Source organism: Sus scrofa, chromosome 7, assembly GCF_000003025.6.
Source record: "Sus scrofa isolate TJ Tabasco breed Duroc chromosome 7, Sscrofa11.1, whole genome shotgun sequence".
NCBI classification, from domain to species: Eukaryota; Metazoa; Chordata; class Mammalia; order Artiodactyla; family Suidae; genus Sus; species Sus scrofa.
In genome coordinates this window covers 15,715,369-15,734,016 of record NC_010449.5, presented here as the reverse complement: position 1 = coordinate 15,734,016, position 18,648 = coordinate 15,715,369, and positions in this window count along the sequence as shown.

Genomic DNA, 18,648 nt, shown 5'->3' with positions numbered 1-18,648 from the left:
AATCTTGATCTCCACAATGAATGCTAAGCCTGTGGACTTTGTATGCAATACATTTGCTGTATTTTCTCATCCTACTTGTTCATCTCTTTTGACATCTTAGCTATGAAAACAGTGACTAACAACCTTTATAGCTATAATACTCTTGTAGCTTCTAGTTTTTAAAATAGGCTTTATTTCAGTTCTTGATTCCAATATCTAGTTATCTCAACAATATGCATTCATAGAGACACTTTTTCTGTCTGGTTATTTTTGCTGGTTATCATTGTTTTCTCGTTTCTAGAACAAATATCTACTACATCTACTTCACTGGTTGTTTTTTAGGATATATCACTAATTTATGGCTATTCAATTAAGATGTATGGCTCTTCCTCATAACCTGCTTCTGTGTGAAACTCATTTATAATATTTCGTAGAACGTCATATATTATTTTTTCCTTTGTCTATATTTGCATCTCTTTGATTTTATTTAGAATAACAACGAACAGCTTTTCTAGTACAATGTTAAGGAAGATTAATGCCAAAGGGAAATTTGACATATTCCTATCTTGAAGCTGAACATTTTTTGGGCCATGCCCAGTGCATGTGGAAGTTCCTGGGTCAGGGATCAAACCTGCATCACAGCAGTGACCCGAGCCGCTGCAGTGACAATGCAGGATCCTTAACCCACTATACCACAAGGGAACTCTGAAGAAAAACATTTCCAATGCTGAACTCTGTGCTAAAGGTGATAGTTCCTGTCAGTTTTTAGTATGAACTCATTACCAAATTAAGAAAGAAGAATTCCTTTTAACCAAGAAAAGACTTTTTATTTAATCAAATACTTTCTTTGTACTTATTCATATGGTTATATGATCTTTACTCATTCCTGTCGATTTAATGATTGTCTTGGTCATGTTTTATGTGTTATATTAATCTTGTATTCCTACAATAAACCTGACTTGTCATGAGTGATCGTTTGTTTTTAGATGTTTGCAATGATCTCATTTTCTTCCTTCCTGCCTTTGCCTTCTCACTTCCTTCCACTCTTCCCTCCCCTTCTCTTCTCTCTCCCAGTTTCCCCTTTTCTTCTTTGCATCTGTGCTGATGATTCTAATTTTCTTCTTTAATATTGGCCTTAGCTTTGGGAGACAAATCTTGTTTTAACTTATAAAGTTAGTCTAGAAATATTGCTTTTCCCAGTTTTTTGAACCATGTGACAATTATATACTTGAAAGATTGGCAAATTGAGCAGGTCCAGGTGATTTTTCTCCTTTTCTCTTCTTTTCATTATATTGTAACAGCTTTTCCTATGTTTTTCTGTTTAGTTCTGCTGTATGTTTTTTCTCTGCTATAAGAAGTCTATTTAATAAATCATCTCCTGTTGTTAATTTTTCACTCAAGGGTGAAATAACAGTGCTAATCGGTACCTGGAGTCTACTTTTTAAAGAAGTTCTCATGAGATGTTCTTCAGGATGCTCCACAATCAAAACGAGACCTTGGGAGTTCCCTTTGCAGCTCAGAGGTTAACGAACATGACCAGTGTCCATGAGGATGCAGGTTCGATCCCTGCCCTTGCTCAGTGGGTTAAGGATCCATGTTGCCATGAGCTGTGGTGTAGGTCGAAGACACTGCTCAGATCCTGTGTTGCTGTGGCTATGGTGTAGGCTTCAGCTATAGCTCTGATTCAACCTGATTCTAGCCCGGGAACTTCCAAATATCCATATGTGTTGGTGTGGCCCTAAAAAAGCAAAAAACAAAAACAAAAGCAAAAACAAAAACAAACAAGATCTTGTATTTCTGCTAGTTCTGTTAGCTTGTATTTTTTGAAAACTCATCCATTTCATTTTGGTTATCAAGTATTTTAACATATAACTGAAAACAATAATCCTTCATTTTAGTAAAATAAAATTTTTTTGTTTGAATTCTGATAGCTTTTTTCTTGCACTGAATATTACTATTCTAGGTTTTCCATTTATTTCAATGACTAATGCTTTTTAAATTTTGTAAAAGAACCTCCTGTTATTGACTCTATAGTTTTTTCCTTCTTTATTTATACTTTATTTGTTAGTTCTCCTTTTCCAAATTTTCCTTGGTGGTTTTCTGCCTTCCTAAAAAACAGATAATTTAGGGAGTTCCTGTTGTGGAGCAGTGGTAAAGAAGCTAACTGGTATCCATGAGGACTCGGGTTTGATCCCTGGCCTCGCTCAAAGGATTAAGGACCTGGCATTGCCGTGAGCTATGGTGTAGGTCACAGATGTGGCTTGGATCCTGCCTTGCTGTGGCTATGGCTGTGGTATAGGCCAGCAGCTACAGCTCTGATTCAACCCCTAACCTGGGAACTTCCATATGCTGTGGGTTTGGCCCTAAAAAGACAAAAAACAAACACAAAATCCAGATAATTTAGAAAATTGTTAAATAAGGAAAATTAGGGCTGAGACTCACAAGCCAAAGACAACTATGTTTATTTTGATGCATTTACCTGCATTTACATAATTGTGTGACAGCCATATATAAACTTTGTGTATTGTTGATCATATGTGGCATTATGCAATATGAATGTTATTTAAAATATAGTAGGATAATGTAGTGAATTTCTTCCCTGATGTAGGTTATTATTGAAGAAATTTATTCAAAATTTTAATCAATTCTGCTATTGTTCATTATTTGAAATTGCACTATTTCCTCTCTCTCTCTTTTTTTGTCTTTCTAGGGCTGCACCCGCGGCACATGGAGGTTCCCAGGCTAGGGGTCCAATCGTAGCTGCAGCCGCCGGCCTACACCACAGACACAGCAACGTGGGATCCAAGCTGTGTTTGTGACCTACACCACAGCTCACAGTGAGGCTAGGGATTGAACCTGTTTCCTCATGGATGCTAATCGGGTTCATTAACCACTGAGCCACAATGGGAACTCCCTAAATCGCACTATTTTTTCTTTGGGAATGTGATATGTAGAATCTGTCTCTTATTTTTTTTTTTTTTGGTTCAAATGAAGAAATTTTTTTGTGTGCCTCATTTGATTGATATTTTTGATGACCCCTTAACTAGAAAAATATATTAACTTCCTCTGTGACTCTACATGTCTGTTAATTATACCTAATTTATTATACTAATCAACTCCACACTTTCTTCGTTAAATCTGAATCCTCCCGACACAACACATGGAACACCGCCATTTCCAAAAACAATTCTACCTCTGCCTATTTTTTTCCTTGCATGGTGTTCTGGTGTTCTTATGCTTTTGTTATTATAACTTTTATTATTCTATAAGGACTTTATTTCTCTTTGAAATCCAATAGTGAGAGAGCAAACTCATTTTTATCCTAGTCAAAAAGGCAAGCTCTTTCTTGGTGTTCCCGCTCTTTCTTGGTGTTCCCCCACTTTACTTGGCATGTGTATTAATTTCATGGGAACATGTTAATAAAGATCACAGACTGGGTGGTTTAAAAAATGGAAATGGGGAGTTCCCACTGTGGCTCAGTGGGCAACAAGCCTGACTACTATCTGTGAGGAAGCAGGGTTTGATCCCTGGCCTCTCTCAGTGGATTAAGGATCCACATTGCCATGAGCTGTGGTGTAGGTTGCAGACATGGCTTGGATCCCATGTTGCTGTAGGCCACCAATTTGACCCCTAGCCTGGGAACTTACATATGCTGCAGGTACGGCCCTAAAAAAACAAAAACAAAACAGAAATGTGCTATCTCACAGTTCTGAGACTAAGTCCAAGATCAAGGTTTGGGCAGGCTTGGTTGCTCCTGAAGCTGTGAGGGAAGGGGCCATCCCAGGCCTGTCTCCTGGGCTTGTAGACACCTGGCTTCTCCCAGTGTCTCTTCAAATTGCCTTCCTTCTATGGGTCAGTGTCCACATTTTCTCACTTTATAAGGATACTGGTAATATTGGATTAGCAGCTATCCTAATGACTCATTTTAACTTCATTATCTACAGAAACCTGTCTCCAAATCAGGCCACATTCTCAAGTACTTGGGGTTAAGACTTCAACATATGAATTGAAAAAGTTAAACATTCACCATATGATGTTTTGGGGGGGCTATTCCATTCAATTCCATTCAATTCAATAAATCTTTTTTTTTTTAAGTTTATTTATTGTCCAGTTCTATACTTTCAATTTCCTCTTTTCTTTCTTTCTCTTCTTTTCTCTTTCTCTGTCCTTCTTTCTCTTCTTTCTCTTCCATCTTTCTTTTTATGTTTCCTCTCCATCTTTTTTTTTTTTTTTTTTTTTTTTTTTTTTTTTTTTTTTCTTTTTGCTATTTCTTTGGGCGCTCCACGCATATGGGTTCCAGGCTAGGTCTATCAGCTGTACCCGCCTCCCAGGCCCGCCTCGGATCCGAGCCGCGTCTGCACCTACCACAGCTCACGCAACGCGATCCTTACCACTGAGCAGGCAGGACGAACCCGCCCTCATGGTTCCTAGTCGATTCGTTAACCACTGCGCCACGACGGAACTCCCATTCATAATCTTTATTAAGCACCCAATGTGGATTGGGTCCAATAATTGAGCTTGTCACAGCCTACCTGCCTCTTTCTTTCTCTCTTTCTTCCTTCCTTCCTTCCTTCCTTCCTTCCTTCCTTCCTTCCTTCCTTCTTTCTTTCTTTCTTTCTTTCTTTCTTTCTTTCTTTCTTTCTTTCTTTCTTTCTTTCTTTCCCTTGTATCTCCTTGTAAAATATATCTTTATTTTTGCTATTCTTTCTTCTTTCAGTCATAGGGTTTTATTTTAAAAGATTTTTTTAAGGCCGCACCCGCAGCATATGAAAGTCCCCAGGCTAGGGTCGAATCAGATCTGGAGCTGCTGGCCTACACCACAGCCACACCAATGCAGAATCTGAGCCTCATCTGCAAACTACAGCACAGCTCTCGGCAACGCTGGGTCCTTAACTCACTGAGAGAGGCCAGGGATCAAACCTGAGTCTTCATGGTTACTACTAGTCAGGTTCATTACCGTTGAGCCATGATAGGAACTCCAATCATAGGGTTTTAAAAGTATGCTTTCAGGGAGTTCCCCTTGTGGAGCAGCAGAAACAAACCCAACTAGTATCTATGAGGTAGCTGGTTCGATCCCTGGCCTCCCTCGGTGGGTCAGGAATCTGCCGTTGCCGTGAGCTGTGGTGTATGCACACAATGCTCGCATCCTGCATTGCTGTGCCTGTGGTGTAATCTGGCAGCTGTAGCTCCAATTTGACTCCTAGCCTGGGAACTTCCATATGCCACAGGTGCGGCCCTAAAAAGCAAAAATAAAATAAAAGTGTGCTGTCAACTCTATATCTTTTCTAGATGATGATGATCAGTTTCTCTAATTTGGTTACTTTTCCAACATTGTTTAACATTAAATATTTCACACAGTATTTGCTATTTACTCCTGAGGTTTTCTCATATAAACTGGTGAGCTCTCTTTCCTTCTGAGGGTGATAAGGACTCAAATGATTTTCTGAGAAGGTGCCATGCAGCATGAGCAGTGTGTGTGTGTGTGTGTGTGTGTGTGTGTGTGTGTGTGTGTTTTCCTTTATATTTATTAGCTTGCAGGTAAGATTTTGTTTGAAGAAAGCCATCAGAAAGCCCTGTCTAGATTACCTTCCCCAGGCCCGATGCACCCATCCCCCAAATGCTAGGAACATTAGCTTCTTAGGACCCACCGCTGCCCCCTTTGTCTGAAGAATTGCCCTTAGCATGGGACTGCCTGAAACTTACAACCCCACTCTTCTGCTCTCAGCCAATGACCAGCTGATGGGATACACAAGGTTGACCCTCGCCTCGCGGTAATTGAGTCTGCAGTGTAGACTGGCTCCTGGGCTCCCTGGGAATCAGCCTGAAGCTGGGCTCTGGCTGAGGCCACATCCTTGCTCAGCTTTTCTATCCTGCGCCTGTCCTGCTTTCCCTCTTCCACTTTTCCAGAAGTGCTTCCTCCACAAATCACTTGCACAAGAGTCTCCATCTCAGCTTTTCTTTCTAGGGAACCTGTTCTTAGAAGGGTTCCACAACTAAACACCACAAAAAAAAATCACAGATCTCATGTAAACATATTGTGATACATCTACCAGGGTAAGTGGATTCCCTGGTGGCTCTCAGGAAGAAGTTAGAGTTCATCGTTCAATGGTTTTCTTCCGTCTTCTGAGAAAGAGCCCACTGGAGACCACTTTTAATCAGCAGATATAAGATGAACCATATAACTAACCATCATTGTGGGAATGTTCCAGCCCAGTGGACATCATCCAGTGGAAGCAGATGCTTCAGACTCTGATATTAAATTGTGAAATGTCTTCTCTAGGGAGAATTACATCTTTACTCCTTCTCATAAGTGTGTTTTAATTTTTATTTGTTTTCTCTAATGGGAATGGAAGGCCTGAGGTTGGGAGGCCTTCCTTAAACTCAGGAGGAAGAGAGAACAAGAAATAGGAAGAAAGCAGGTCAGAGGAGGCATGGAAAAAACTCTCTCCAATGGACACCTCATGGGTCCGTCAAACCCAACATGTGTGAAACAAAAGCATCTTGTCTGTGTATCATACCTGTTCTTCCTACCTTGTTCAATAGATGGCATGACCATTTTTACTCCTTATCCTCTCTCAGACTGTACCCTTTCTTCACTCTTGTCTTTCCCATGCCCTTTTTTTTTCCCGAAGATATTTTATTGTGTTTTTAAAATTTAATTTTATTGGAGTGTAGTTGATGGACAATGTTGTATTAGTTTCAGGTGGACAGCAAAGTGAATCAGTCATACATATAAATCTGTCCATTCTTTTTTTCCACATATAAGTGATTATAAACTACCGAGTAGATTTTCTCATGAAACCAATGTAACATTAATACATCAATTATACCTTCTAAATGTTTCTCCAATCCATTCACTTTTCCCATCCTTTCTCCTACCAATCCTGTCTATACCACCACAATGTCATGCCTCAGCTCTGCAACAGACTCCTATAATGTCCATTTTCCATACTGAAGCCACTGTATCTTCTGAAACACAAATCTGATCATGCCATTGACCTGCTTAAATCCTATAGTATGTTTCCATTTCCTTCAGGATGAAGTCTAAAACCCCTTTTCATGGCCCGTATGACCTCACTCTATTTGCCCTCCGCCTGTGAACATACCATTTTTAAAAATCATTTTTTAAGTTGATGTTTAGTTGATTTATGTTAGTTTCTGGTGTACAGCAAAGTGGATCAGGTATATATGTTATTACATATTTGGGTTATTACAAGACATTGAATATTGTTCCCTGTGCTACATACAGTGAAACCTTGTCGTTTATCAGTTTCATTTATAGTACTACCTGTTAATTCCATATCCCTAATTTATCCCTCCCCCAATTTCCCCTTTGGTAACCATAAGTTTGTTTTCTATGTCTATGCATTTGTTTCTGTTATGTAAATAAGTTCATTTGTATTGTTTTTTTTTTTTTGCCTTCCACATATAAGTGATATATGATATTTGTCTTCCTCTGTCTTACTTCACTTAGTCTGAGAATCTCTAGGTTAATTCATGTTGCCGTGAATGGCATTGTTGCTTTTTTATGACTGCATAGTATTTCATTTTGTATATGTACATCTTTATCCATTCATCTGTTAATGGACATTTAAGTTTCTTCCATGTCTTGGCTACTGTAAATAGTGCTGCAGTGAACATTGGGGTGCATTATCTTTTCAAATTATAGTTTTATCTGGATATATGCCCAGGAGTGGGATTGTTAGATCATATGGTAGCTCTGTGTTCAGTTTTCCAAGGAACCTCCAAACTGTTTTCCACAGTGGCTGCATCAACTTACATTCCCACCAACAGTGCAGGAGGCTCTCTTTTCTCCCTATCCTCTCCAGCATTAAATCATTTTAAAAGTCTCCCTCTCCATATTCTTCTCACAAAGCCACTCTTGTCTCAGTGGGAACATGTTCTCTCTTGCTTCCCAGCCATCACACCTGCAGTTCCCTCTTCTTCTCATGCTGTTCCTCCCCTCCCCTCTCCCTTCATCCAGCTAATTCCCAATCAGCTCTCGGTTTCAGCCCCTCCTGAACCCCGCTCCACCCCACACTGTTAGATGTCCCTGTCTTATGTTCCTAGAACCTCAATATTGTCCATCATACTCATCACCACACTTCATTGTTTGCTGTCTTTCTTCCTCATGAAACTTCAAGAGCTATGAAGTCAGGAACCATGTCTCTTCTTTTCTCCACCACATCCCCAGTATCAAGGCTGCAACTATTACACACTGAACTTTTGTGCAGATCAGAAAAAGGTGCCTCTCCAGGCCAAAGAGTTGCAAAAAGTTCCTCTCTCTCCTTTGGTGCAGCCGTGTGCTGGAATATTATGGCCTAGATTTCAGCCCTCATTTGCCCTTCTTGGCCTTGGAAAGCACAACCAAGTGTTTGCGAGTCCTAAGAAAAGAAGTAGATCTGGTCTAGTCACTGAGAAACATTTCAAGGGATTGCTTGCCTACGATGAAATGCATGGCAGGAGAAATTAAAAAATCCATTGACTTCAGGCAAAGAAATTTCACAGCAAAAAGAAAGGTATGGCCCATTCACGTATCTAATAAGACTCTTGTGATATTGTGCTTTAGCATGACTGGCAACAGGACTAAGTAGTTGTGACAAAGACCATGTGACCTGAAAAGCCTAAAATATTTACTATCTTACCCTTTTATGCTGGCCCCTGTAGTAGAGTCTCATTTGATTCTACAGCAGCCCTGGAAGACGTGTATCATAGAACCATTTAAGCTCAGAGCGGTTACATCATTTGCTCAGTGTCACAAAACAATGCCAGGATCTGATCCCAAGTCAGAAACTCGACTATTTATGCTAAGCCTCTTTTACAGACACAATGCCACTTAAATCTCACAAGAATGCTCTCATTCCTCTTTTTCAGACGAGGAAGCCAAGGCTTAGTGATCTGTCCTAGTTCATAATCTGGTGAGTAGATGAGTGGGGATTTGAACACGCATTCATCCGAAGCTTCAGTGCTCAACCTCTAAATACTACTAGGTAACCCTGCCTCTAAATATTATGTTGTGAAATGTATTGGTTCTCAAAGATTTTTTGAGGAGCCGTGGTTTGATCCTAGCTTTTAAAAAGTTGTCATGAAATCAATACAGAGCCCAATTCCCTTCAGAAGCAATGGTAAGGAAAACGGCTGACCGGGTTGGCGTTGTGTGACAGATCCATTTTTGTCCCTCCAGCACTGGGATTTCTCTAATCCTTAAAGAATTTGAGGATATCCTTTACCTAACAAAGTAGTCATTGCAGGAACTTGTTGACACTGAGCTAATTCATGATATTATAGCACTGTCATTCCTCCTAGCTCCCCCACCCCAGATTAGCTCGCAATAGATGCAAAATTACTTCTTATACACGTACACTATGTAATCCCAGCCAATTAACTGGAAGCTTACCATTTCAAAAAGAAACTGTATAAAATTCTCCCTCCTGTTTTTCTTTTTGACCTTTGAACATGTAACACTACAAGGTAATCATCATTTTATGGTGTTCAAAGATTCTCGTTTTATCTGCAGTACAGATAGGACATATAGAACTAGTAGGGAATCCACGTTCAAACAGTACGGAGTTGGGTTGTAATTCCATCTGGCTTTGTGGGAAGGAATTGGCAGCCAGATGGAAGTGAGTAGAACTAGGGAGATGGTGTCAGCCGCGGGAAAAGCAAAAGAGGCTGTGATAAAGACAGAGAGAGAAACACAAATTCCCTTGCAGATTTCCATGTGAGTCTCGGGGTCCCAGGCATGGAAGGTGACAAACACATCGACCTTGGCATGGCTATAAGGCCAATCCTCACTGATGTATCCAATGCGTGAGGTTATTCTTGTGCTTCTTTCATACCTGGTACGGCAGAGGCTTCCTTTGAGTCTCACCCAGGGAAACGGGAGAGCAGGGCACAAAGCAGGACTGGTTAACAGAACTGTTGTGTTTAAGCACCTGCCAGTCACATGACAGAAGCAACCGCTAAGATAAAATCTTCCACCTATGACCTCATACCCCTGGTGATGCATTTTGTTAACATGTTGGTTTGTTTTTGTCCCAGTAAGAATGAGCAGCTTGGGCTTGTGTTGCATTACAGACAAGAAGGCATATGCCCGTTGATTGTTAGGCTTCTTAGAAGAAGTAGCATTTTTAGGGTGGGAACACATACTACAGAAGGAAAGGAAGAAAGAGAAAAATACTTGTGGGAGTTCCCATCGTGGCTCAGTGGTTAACAAATCCGACTAGGAACCATGAGGTTGAGGGTTCGATCCCTGGCCTCACTCAGTGGGTTAAGGATCCGGGTGTTGCCATGAGCTGTGGTGTAGGTTGCAGACGCGGCTCACATCTGTGGCTCTGGCGTAGGCTATAGCTCCTATTAGACTCCTAGCCTGGGAGCCTCCATATGCCGCGGGAGCGGCCCAAGAAATAGCAAAAAGACAAAAATAAATAAATAAATAAATGAATAAATAAATAAATAAAAGAAAAAAGAAAAATACTTGTGGGACAAGGAGTCCCTTTATAATTATATTACTTTAGGTCTCCTGTTGACTCCCAGGCTGGCCTGAAGCCAGCCCCAGGATACTAACAAGTGGCAAGTGAAATTCACACCAGGAGTCTGTCTGGGTTAGAAACTGACAGGGATAAAGCCCAGTGGACTATTTTTGCAAAGGTGTAAAGTTTGTTTTCTTAAATTACTTTGAACATGCTTCCCATGATTTTAGAGGCTCTTTTCATAGGACGCAAAAGGTCTGGCAGAAAGTAGGAGTGGAGATTGTGATTACAAGGGCTTTTGAAATTAGTTACATCAACCTTAAGTACTCAAAATATTGCTATTGTAATTGTCATGCTTTTTTCTTCATAAGCCACCACAACAGGATAACTAACAGATTAGTTACTCTGCCAGCTTCTACATACCATGGAAAAAAATATTTTCAGAGTTAGTGGGGGAATCTAATGCTGCATTTAATGAGAGAACAATCAGGTGATGTTTCATTTGTGTTAAACAATAAAGAGGAGTTCCCTTGTGGCACAATGGGTAAAGGAACCAGCGTAGTCACTGCAGTGGCTCTGATTGCTGCCATGGCACAGGTTCAATCCCTGGCCTGGGAATTTCCACATGCCACAGGCGTGGCCAAAAAAATTAGAAGAGGGAGTTCCCATTGTGGCTCAGCAGTAACGAATCTGACTAGTATCCATGAGGATATAGGTTTGACCCCTGGCCCTACTCGGTGGATTAAGGATCTGGCATTGCCATGAGCTGTGGTGTGGGTTGCAGATGTAGCTCATATCTAGCATTGCTATGGCTGTAGCATAGGCCAATTTGACCCCTAGCCTGGGAACCTCCATATGCTGCAGGTGCGGCCCTAAAAAACAAACAAAAACAAAAAGCAAAGGGATAAAGAAATTAATTCACGAAACAAAAATATAGCCTGCTTCACAGTAGGGAATATTCATGCTCAGAGAGACCAGCAAGATGACCCTAGTGGCCCCTGGCAAATGCCACTGATATGAGGAAAAGTGACCCAATGGGCTGCTTTTGGGGCTGGTTTTGGCAGGTTTTGCCTGTGTGTGGTAGATGCAGGTCGGCTGGTTTGGTGAGCTTCTAGGATTTCCGCTACAGCAAACATTGACACTGCTTTCCAGCTCACATGATTAGCCAAGAAGATGACTTGATGTAAGAAATAGCTGATAGTGGGACGAGGACAAATAAAACATGTACAGATTGTATTTATTTTTATTTTGTTATTTTAAATGCTAGAGTAATCAAAATGTCTCGCAAGCGTGAGAATGCAGAGGCTTCCCAGTGAAGGCATTCTGGTTCTAGGTAGGCTTGGGGTTGGCATTGCCACAGAATGTCTCCCAGCAGCCTGTCACTGGTGCCCGAAATAGTAGCATCAGATTCATTCCTTTGGATTTAGGGTGTGATTAAAGAGCCGGGGCCCAGACAGTGGAAAACCTGAAGTGTAGGCTAAGCTACTTGTGAATGACCTTCTCTCCCCAGTGGGGCAGATGACTGGCTGGGGGACACATGTCTATAGACTTTCCAGGGGATGGTTCTGGGCAAGTAGAGGGTCACCAGTTGGCATCTGGGAGAAGAGGTGGCTCTGAGGGTGCTAAGGGGTGTTCTAACAGAGCCAAGGTGGGCCAACTTAATCTGTTCCAGTGTTTGCGAGGCTGGCGGTCCAATCGAGGCTGATAAAATATTGTTGAGACGTCTGTCCAGTGGTTTCCTGCAAAGTTGGGGAATCAAGAAAATACCTCTGGATTTCAAAGGCCTACTCTCAGTATCATTTGGAAGACCAGGGACAGCCACAAGGGGTCTAAGAAACCACCCGTTGGTGGCTAGACCTTGATTTTTGTTGTTGTTTTTGTTGTGTTTTTTGTCTTTTTAGGGCTACACCCATGACAGATGGAGGTTCCCAGACTAGGGGTCCAATCAGAGCTGTAGCCACAGCAACACCAGATCTGAGCCATGTCTGTAACCTACACCACAGCTCACGGAAACGCCAGATCCTTAACCCACTGAGTAGGGCCAGGGATCAAACCTATATCCTCATGGATACTAGTCAGATTCCTTACTGCTGAGCTGCAGCGGGAACTCCCTAGACCTTGACTTTTGAACGGATGGGCACTGTCAATCAAGGAGTTTGACTTCCATGTAGCAGACCTAATGGAACCGTGTTCTTTGCAGATTGATGGATGCAGGGAGAGCCAATATATGGTTTACAGCAATGCGGCCAAGGCAGTCATGGCAACAGAGCCCAGGACTTGCCATGGGTTAGTCAGCCGAGGTCCCACATGCTGCACAGACAGGGAGTGGGCTGTCACAGGGTTGTGTCAGGACAAGCGTGGATTCCGAGTCCCGGCTGGGCAAAGCAGATTTCCCTAATCTCCTCAGCAGTTAGTCATAGGGGCTGCTTCATAAATTGTCTAAGAGTATCTCTAATGGTTTGTATAATTTCATGCTCCTGGGATATTTTCTGAAATCTTTTGGCAGTATTCAAAGTTTACCAAATTAGAAAAATTTCCATGTGTGTGGAAGTCGTCTTCAGATGCCAATTTTCTAGGTCATTTTTTCCTCCATGCTTGATTATGGTGGTGTAAAGAGATAAAACTGGACCTATTAATAAAACCTTATACAAATATATACAAACAACTCATACAACTCAACAACAAAAAGACAACCAAACTGAAAAATGGGCTGAAGATATAAATAGACATTTCTCCAAAAAAGACACATGGAAGGCCAGTAGGCACATAAAAAGATGCTCAACATCACTAATTATTAGAGAAATGCAAATCAAAACTACAATGAGATACCACCTCATACCGGTCAGAATGGCCATGGTTAATAAATCTACAAATAATAAATGTTAGAGAAAGTATGGAGAAAAGAGTACCCTCCTACACTATTAGTGGGAATGTAAATCGGTACAACCACTATGGAAAATGATATGGAGTTTTCTCAGAAAACTAAATATAAAACTACTATATGATCCAGCAATTCCACTTCTGGGCATATATCTGGACAAAACTATAATTCAAACAGATAACATGCACCCCTATGTTCATTGCGGCACTGTTTTCAATAACCATGAAAGGAAACAACCTAAATGTCCATCGACATATGAATGGGTTGAGAAGATGTGGTATATATATATACAATGGAATACTACCCAGCCATAAAAAAGAACAAAATAATGCGATTCACAGCAACGTGGATTGATCTAGAGATTCTCATGCTAAGTGAAGTAAGTCAGAAAGACAAATACCATATGATATCCCCTCTATGTGGAATCTAAAATATGGCACAAACGAACCTAGCTACTGAACAGAAACAGACTCGCATGCGTAGAGGACAGACTTGTGGTTGCTAAGGGGGAGGGGGAGGAAGTGGGACAGATGGGGAGACTGGGGTTAATAGATGTAAACTATTACATTTAGAATTTTTAGAATTGGTGGGCAATGAAGTCCTGCTGTACAGCACATGGAACTATACCCAGTTTCTTGGGATAGAACATAATGGAAAGTAATATAATACAAGGAATATATATATATATATATATATATATATATATATATATATAAAACTGGGTCACTTTATTGTACAGTAGAAATTGGCACAACATTGTAAATCAACTATAATTTAAAAAAAAGAAAGTAAAACCTTATACAAACAGTTCCTTGGGAGAGGAGGTGTTGGGGACCATATATATCCTGTACACATATGTACACACACACACACACACACACACACACACGCACATGCACACACGCGTGCACACACACACAGTTATACCCACAAATATCTTGATAGGCCACATCCCATCTCATCCCCGAGCTTTTCAATTTGAAGTATTTCATTAGTGTGTTGGTTACAATTATATTTTTAAAATTACAATAATAAAACTGTTTAAACTCACACCCCCAATTCTCCTATTTCTCCTGCCCCCTCATGCCCATAATTAGATTAAACACACCCATACAACTGTATTTGGATGCGGGGAGCAGAAAAGTCACCTACAGCAACTTAAACAAAAAGAGGATGATTTTCCTCTCACGAGAAACCTGGCGTTGGCAGGTTTTGGTTCAGCTGTTAGGCGAGGGCAGGGCCTCCACTCTGGCACTCCCTTGGCCTTCTCCTGCATAAATGCAAGAAGGCTGCTGTAGCTCATGCCATCCTGTCCATAAGGAGGGAAGGGAACTGGGAAGAGGGTCACGGCCACTTCCTAGCAGGTGCCTGGGAAGACGTCTGCTTTGTGTCATGGGTCTGAACTAGGTCACTTGGCCTCTCGCACTTCAACAAAGAGTGTGTTGTAGGAACGCTCAAGGAGAAGAGACTGGGGGTAGCCATTTAAAGAATAGGCCACAGTTCATTTCTAGAACGCTCAGAGAAATTCCCCGCTCTGACCGAGTCACCATCACAATTGAGGTGGTTTTTCATTCTGCCTCTAATGTGAGATTTCATTGCTGGAAGTGGTCACTAAATTTTGGTCCTTAGGACCATCATCTAAAAATGCTTTTCCATGAAGTAAGAAACTCATTCGAGGAGAGCCTTTCAGTATTATCAAAGTCTAGACTTTGCTTCTAGAAGGCGGACGTGCCTTGTACTTCTTAGCCGTGTGAAGTCTGAGCGCACCTTGGTGGCCATATCTTTCTTCTGGAGCAGTTTTGCTACGTATCCAACTTTGCAGAAAAGTAATAAAGAGTGAAGACTCAGTGTTTGACAGCCACGTTGCTGGGTTGAACAGATGGGTGACTGCAGGATCTCCAGGTAGCTTTGGTCTCGGTAAACTGCAGTGTAGTCATGACAAGCAATTGTGAAGGAATCCTTCCAAAGACAAACCAAAACAGAAATCAAAACAATGTGCCTATAATTAGAACCACTTAGAAACAGAGTCAGAGCTCTCCATTCTGGTTCTGATTCTGGTTACATCCAACTGTGTGACCTTGGGTGGGCAGGTCAGTAGTGTCCTGGGGATATTATTTCCACATATGTGAGAGTGATTGAGTTGGCTTAGGAGATTGCTTTCAGTATAAAGGATGATGACATTCCCATAAAGGCCAAACATTGATCTGTATATTTAATTAGATGGATTATAGAATGTATGTCTTGAAGATCGGATATCATTCTTTAAAACTGACCCAGTTACACTTAAAAAAAAAAAGAGTAGCATTATTCCACCTTTTTTTAAAAAAAAAAAAAATAGAAGTTTCATTTCCTGCATTCCATACAGTTTTAAAAATATGGCCAGCTTGGCTGACTGTGAAAGCACGAGCCTGAAATTAATTGGCAGCATTGAATACGTACATTTAGGTACTATTTCAAAAAGTATAACCTCCAACTAACTGCTGCTCAACAGTTATCAAAATTTCCACTGAGATTATATTTATGAACTGCCAAATTGGCATTTCTAGCCCAGATTTCTCTCTCGAAGAAATGTAACTGCCCACTGAACATTTCTATAAAGAAAGTCCACTCAGTGAGTTTAAAACAGAACTCACTTCTCCCACAAAGCTGCTCTTTCTGAGTTTTCTACTTCATTGAATGAACCCTCCATCCTGCCTCTTGATTCATTTTTCCAAATATCTCTGTATCTCCAAGTCTCCCTGTGCCCCCACTGGCACCATCCTGGCCATCTCAACCGCTTGTGTGATTAAAAAGCAGCCACCCAGCTGGTTTCTCCCATGCTAGTCCACAAGGCAGTCCATTCTCACCATCTTTCTAAAATGCAAATATTCTTTCATTCACTGGATATTTATTGAATGTTTCCTACACGACCGGCATGGTTCCTGTTACTGGAATAAGCAGCATACAAAGCCAAGTCCTCGCCTTTGCAGAAGTTACATTGCAGAGGAGAGAGACAATAAACAAATTAAGAGTTGGACATAGATGACAGTTGGGCAGGGAAAGCAAGGCAGGGATATTTTTAGAGAGGAGGGTCAAAGAAGTCGTTTGAGAAGTGATATCACCTTTAGGAGGAAGTCAGGAGGCAAACTAGGCAATATGGATGGAAAGAATATTCCAGAATGAGAGAGTCCTGAAGTGAGAGCTTTCTTAGTGAGTTCAAAGAGGCCAATGAGGCTGGAGTGGAGTCAGCCATTGGCGGGTGGAGGAGATGAGGCCAGGGAGGTGACGAGGGCCTGGGTCCCTGGAGGCCTGTCCAACTGCTGGAAGCTTTCCAGCAGGGAAAGGAGGTGACCTGACTTATGTTTCATCCAGCGATCTTTTGTTGAGTAGAAAATAAACAATATATAAGGGATCAAGAATGGTCACAGAGAGATCACTTAGGAGGTTTTTATATGGTTTTGGGAAGAAATGATGAAAGGTCTATTTTATTTAATGTTATTTATTTACTCTTTACTGTGCTAAACTGTATGTAACATAAAATCTACCATTTTGACCACTTTTAAGTGCACAGTTCGGTGGCATTAAATTCATTCACCTTGTTGTGCAACCATCACCCCCATCCATCTCTAGAACATGTGCATCTTCCTAAACGGAATCTCTGTGCCCATGAAGTAAGAACTCCCCATTTCCTCCTCCTCCCCCCAGCCCCTGGCAACCATCATTTTACTTTCTGTCTCTATGAATTTGACTATTCTAGTTTCCTCATATAAGTGGAATCATATGTTTGTCTTTTTGTCTCTGACTTACTCACTTAGCATAATATTTTCAAGATTCTTCATGTAGTAGCATGAGTCAGAATTTCCTTCCTGGAATTCCTCTTGTGGCTCAGTGGTATAAACCCCACTAGTATCCATGAGGATACAGGTTTGATCCCTGGCCCTACTCAGTGGGTTAAGGATCTGGCGTTGCTGCGACTGTGGTATAGGCCAGCAGTTGAAGCTCTGATTCAACCTCTAAGAATGTCCTTCATTTTTTAAGGCTGAATAATATTTCATTGTATATATAGACTACAGTTTGTTTATCCATCCATCTATTGATGGACACTTGGGTTGTTTCCACCCTTTGGTTATTGTACATAATGGCGCTGTGAACATGGGTATATAAATGTCTATTCAAGTCCTTGCTTTCGTTTTTTTGGGTATCTACAAAAGTGGAATTGATGGATTGTATGGTCATTCTTGTAGGCTTATTTTGAACGTAGAGATGACAGGCACCTACTCTTCTGCTTAAAAATTTTCAGTGGTTTTCTATTGGCCTTCAGGACAAAGTCCAAAGTCAGTTCAAATACCCTGTACGATCTTACCCTTTGCCAATCTTTCACAATCACCTGCCCCCACATTCCACCTTCTAGTGAATTTCTTTGAGTCCCTAGAATAGGCCATGCTGTTTCCTCTCCTGAGAACGGCCCACCCATCCCAGCTGACTTGTACTTATTCTTAGTTCTTCCTTACAGGGCACCTCTCTGTCCTGCCACGTTCAGGTTGGGTTTTCGAATGCCACCCTCCTCCCTGAGGACCTTCCCCCCACACCCCCCACCCCATGTGCATCCCCCCAGTCCTGGCAGGGCTGTTTTAGATGGATAGGTCTGTGCTGCCCTTGAGATAGTAAACATTGTGTCTGTCTCAGACCTGATGCCTCCTGTAGAAAGAGTATTTGTTGAACAAAAAGAACAAAAGAGCATATACAATACAATTACAATCTGCCCTTCCTGGCGACACAGTATTTTAAAACATGAATGAGAATGAAAACACCGCTGGGGGCCAGTTAACCCAGATGTGTGATGTTGAGGGGGAGGGTTTCATAAAGTGGAGTAGAGTGGGACCTGTGGTATCTCAGAGCTGTATTGCCCAGTAGGGTCTCCACTAGCCACATGTGACAATTTGCATTAAAATTGGTTAAAACTAGAGTTGCTGCTGTGGTGTAATGAGATCAGTGGCGCCTCTGCAGCACTAGGACTCAGGTTCAATCCTGGGCCCCTGAACAGTGGGTTAAAGGATCCAGCATTGTGGTGTAGGTCACAAGGAGGCTCAGACCCGAACTCCATGTGCTGTGCCATGGGTGGCCAGAAAAAGAAGAAAGCAAAAAAGATAAAAAAAATTGTTGAAGTTAAATAAAATTTAAATTCAGTTCCTCCATCAGAGCAACCACATTTCAGTAGGTAGCTGCGTGGGACTGTTGGCTACCACAGTGGGCAGTGCAGATACAGAAGATTTTCATTATTGTAGGGGGATCTATTCGACAGTGCTCTTCTAAGGAGTATATGGCCCACCTGAAGGC